The sequence below is a fragment of the Gopherus evgoodei genome, chromosome 12, assembly GCF_007399415.2.
Source record: "Gopherus evgoodei ecotype Sinaloan lineage chromosome 12, rGopEvg1_v1.p, whole genome shotgun sequence".
Lineage (NCBI taxonomy): Eukaryota > Metazoa > Chordata > Testudines > Testudinidae > Gopherus > Gopherus evgoodei.
In genome coordinates, this window is record NC_044333.1 from 13,543,076 (window position 1) to 13,548,154 (window position 5,079).

Sequence of the window (5,079 nt, forward strand, 5' to 3'; positions counted from 1 at the left end):
GAGAGGTTTTAGCTGGGGACTGTATGTGATGGCCAGTGGAGTCCTGTTGGTTTCTTTCTTGGATTTGTCTTGCAGTAGGAGGCTTCTGGGTACACGTCTGGCTCTGTTGATCTGTTTCCTTATTTCCTCGTGCGGGTATTGTAGTTTTGAGAATGCTTGGTGGAGATTTTGTAGGTGTTGGTCTCTGTCTGAGGGGTTAGAGCAGATGCGGTTGTACCTCAGTGCTTGGCTGTAGACAATGGATCGTGTGATGTGCCCGGGATGGAAGCTGGAGGCATGAAGGTAGGCATAGCGGTCGGTAGGTTTTTGGTATAGGGTGGTGGTAATGTGACCATCACTTATTTGCACCGTGGTGTCTAGGAAGTGGACCTCCTGTGTAGATTGGTCCAGGCTGAGGTTGATGGTGAGATGGAAGCTGTTGAAATTGTGGTGGAATTTTTCCAGAGACTCCTTCCCATGGGTCCAGATGATAAAGATGTCATCAATGTAGCGTAGGTAGAGAAGGGGCGTGAGTGGACGAGAGCTGAGGAAGCGTTGTTCCAGGTCAGCCATAAAAATATTGGCATACTGTGGGGCCATGCGGGTGTCCATAGCTGTGCCACTGATCTGGAGATATATATTGTCATCAAATTTGAAATAGTTGTGTGTGAGGATAAAGGCACAGAGCTCAGCAACCAGTTGTGCTGTAGCATCATCAGGGATACTGTTCCTGACAGCTTGTATTCCATTTGTGTGGGGGATGTTCGTGTAAAGAGCCTCTACATCCATAGTGGCTAGGATGGTGTTTTCTGGAAGGTCACCAATGCATTGTAGTTTCCTCAGGAAATCAGTGGTGTCACGGAGATAGCTGGGAGTGCTGGTGGCATAGGGTCTGAGTAGAGTCCACATATCCAGACAGTCCTTCAGTGAGAGTGCCAATGCCCGAGATGATGGGGTGTCCAGGATTTCCGGGTTTGTGGATCTTGGGTAGTAGATAGAATAACTCTGGTCGGGGCTCTAAGGGTATGTTGATTTGTTCCGGTGTTAGTGTAGGGAATGTCCTGAGTAGATGTTGCAGTTTCTTAGTGTATTCCTCAGTAGGATCTGAGGGAAGTGGCCTGTAGAATTTGGTGTTGGAGAGTTGTCTGGCAGCCTCCTTTTGGTAGTCAGACCTGTTCATGATGACAACAGCACCTCCTTTATCAGCCTCTTTGATGATAATGTCTGGGTGGTTTCTGAGGCTGTGGATGGCATTGCGTTCTGCACGACTTACGTTATGAGGCAAGCGATGTTGTTTTTCCACAATTTCTGCCTGTGCACGTCGGCGGAAGCATTCAATGTAGAGGTCCAGACTGTCATTTCGACCCTCAGGAGGAGTCCATGTGGAGTTCTTCTTCTTGTGCTGTTGGTGGGAGGGTACCTGTGTATCAGTGCGCTGTTCAGTGTTGTCCTGAAAGTATTCTTTGAGTCGGAGACGGCGGAAGTAGAAACTTGCACAAATACAGACAGATATCCTCTTTCTTTCCAAATGCAAACGGATGGACATCATACCAAATGGACTAAAGGTAAAAAATCCACTGCTATCTACATACTACACAGACCACAGTGAGAGATTATGCCATACTCTATCAAAGAAACTGAGGAACCACTTGATCAGCATCCTATACAGCAAACAGGAAAACATCAAAAAAGAACTCTCCAACCTGAAGACTCTAATTAATAACCAAACTTCCATACAAAGGGATTTCACTAAAATAAGACAGGAGATCTACATTAATCACTTCACCTCTCTACAAAGGAAAAAGGACTGTAAGCTGTCTAAACTCCTACCTACCTCATGGGGCCACAACCGTGGTACCCCCAACCCACCCAGCAATATCATCAATCTGTCCAACTACATACTCAGCCCAGAAAAAAGTCTGTCCTATCTCAGGGACTCTCTTTCTGCCCTGCCACCCCCACCAATATGATACAGTTTTGCGGAGATCTGGAAGCCTACTTCCGCCATCTCCAACTCAAAGAATACTTTCGGGACAACACTGAACTGCGCACTGATACACAGGTACCCTCCCACCAACAGCACAGTTTCTTTGATAGAGTATGGCATAATCTCTCACTGTGGTCTGTGTAGTATGTAGATAGCAGTGGATGTTTTACCTTTAGTCCATTTGGTATGATGTCCATCCGTTTGCATTTGGAAAGGAAGAGGATATCTGTCTGTATTTGTGCAAGTTTCTACTTCCGCCGTCTCCGACTCAAAGAATACTTTCAGGACAACACTGAACAGCGCACTGATACACAGGTACCCTCCCACCAACAGCACAAGAAGAAGAACTCCACATGGACTCCTCCTGAGGGTCGAAATGACAGTCTGGACCTCTACATTGAATGCTTCCGCCGACGTGCACAGGCAGAAATTGTGGAAAAACAACATCGCTTGCCTCATAACGTAAGTTGTGCAGAACGCAATGCCATCCACAGCCTCAGAAACCACCCAGACATTATCATCAAAGAGGCTGATAAAGGAGGTGCTGTTGTCATCATGAACAGGTCTGACTACCAAAAGGAGGCTGCCAGACAACTCTCCAACACCAAATTCTACAGGCCACTTCCCTCAGATCCTACTGAGGAATACACTAAGAAACTGCAACATCTACTCAGGACACTCCCTACACTAACATCGGAACAAATCAACATATCCTTAGAGCCCCGACCAGAGTTATTCTATCTACTACCCAAGATCCACAAACCCGGAAATCCTGGACACCCCATCATCTCGGGCATTGGCACTCTCACTGAAGGACTGTCTGGATATGTGGACTCTACTCAGACCCTATGCCACCAGCACTCCCAGCTATCTCCGTGACACCACTGATTTCCTGAGGAAACTACAATGCATTGGTGACCTTCCAGAAAACACCATCCTAGCCACTATGGATGTAGAGGCTCTTTACACGAACATCCCCCACACAGATGGAATACAAGCTGTCAGGAACAGTATCCCTGATGATGCTACAGCACAACTGGTTGCTGAGCTCTGTGCCTTTATCCTCACACACAACTATTTCAAATTTGATGACAATATATATCTCCAGATCAGTGGCACAGCTATGGGCACCCGCATGGCCCCACAGTATGCCAATATTTTTATGGCTGACCTGGAACAACGCTTCCTCAGCTCTCGTCCACTCACGCCCCTTCTCTACCTACGCTACATTGATGACATCTTCATCATCTGGACCCATGGGAAGGAGTCTCTGGAAAAATTCCACCACGATTTCAACAGCTTCCACCCCACCATCAACCTCAGCCTGGACCAATCTACACGGGAGGTCCACTTCCTAGACACCACGGTGCAAATAAGTGATGGTCACATTACCACCACCCTATACCAAAAACCTACCAACCGCTATGCCTACCTTCATGCCTCCAGCTTCCATCCCGGGCACATCACACGATCCATTGTCTACAGCCAAGCACTGAGGTACAACCGCATCTGCTCTAACCCCTCAGACAGAGACCAACACCTACAAAATCTCCACCAAGCATTCTCAAAACTACAATACCCGCACAAGGAAATAAGGAAACAGATCAACAGAGCCAGACGTGTACCCAGAAGCCTCCTACTGCAAGACAAACTCAAGAAAGAAACCAACAGGACTCCACTGGCCATCACATACAGTCCCCAGCTAAAACCTCTCCAACGCATCATCAGGGACCTACAACCCATCCTGGACAATGATCCCACACTTTCACAGGCCTTGGGTGGCAGACCAGTCCTCGCCCACAGGCAACCTGCCAACCTGAAACACATTCTCACCAGTAACTGCACACGGCACCATAGTAACTCTAGCTCAGGAACCAATCCATGCAACAAACCTCGATGCCAACTCTGCCCACATATCTACACCAGCGACACCATCACAGGACCTAACCAGATCAGCCACACCATCACCGATTCATTCAGCTGCACGTCCACCAATGTAATATATGCCATCATATGCCAGCAATGCCCCTCTGCTATGTACATCGGCCAAACTGGACAGTCACTACGGAAAAGGATAAATGGACACAAATCAGATATTAGGAATGGCAATATACAAAAACCTGTAGGAGAACACTTCAACCTCCCTGGCCACACTATAGCAGACCTTAAGGTGGCCATCCTGCAGCAAAAAAACGTCAGGACCAGACTTCAAAGAGAAACCGCTGAGCTTCAGTTCATCTGCAAATTTGACACCATCAGCTCAGGATTAAACAAAGACTGTGAATGGCTTGCCAATTACAAAACCAAATTCTCCTCCCTTGGTTTTCACACCTGAGCTGCTAGAACAGGGCCCCATCCTCCCTGATTGAACTACCTCATTATCTCTAGCTTGCCTGCATATATATACCTGCCACTACATGCATCTGACAAAGTGGGTATTCACCCACGAAAACTCATGCTCCAAAATGTCTGTTAGTCTATAAGGTGCCACAGGACTCTTTACTGCTTTTACAGATCCAGATTAACACGGCTACCCCCTGATACTTGACACTGATGTAAAATGAAGGTTGCATGAGACTTAAATATACACCTTCCACATCTATTTGCATGTGTTTGATGAGACTACCTATAACTACTACCTCTCTTCATCCACAGCCTGAGGCCCCGTCTGGCAAAGCATTTCATCAGATTTGACTCCAGTGGGATTGCTCACATGCTTACACTTATGCATGTGCTTAACTGCTCGGATAGATCAAGGCCTAGTACACAGACTGAGGTGCCAGCCTGTCTCCAAGAATTTTAAGGCCAGATTCTGATATCCTTACTTACTCTGTGTAGTATGTTACTTCACTAAAGTCCATGGCCAGCTCCTGAAGTAAGGTACTATTCAATAGGGGTAACAGTAACAGAATTTGTCTCCATGGGTATGTCTACATTACCCACCAGATTGGCGGGTAGCGATCTATCTATTGGGGATCGATTTATCGCGTGTGTAGTGTATCTCCGATAGCTCTCCCGTCAACTACTGTACTCCAGCTCGGTGAGAGGTGGAAACAAAGTCGACAGGGGAGCTGTAGCCGTCGATCCCACACCGCGTGGACGCGAAGTAAATG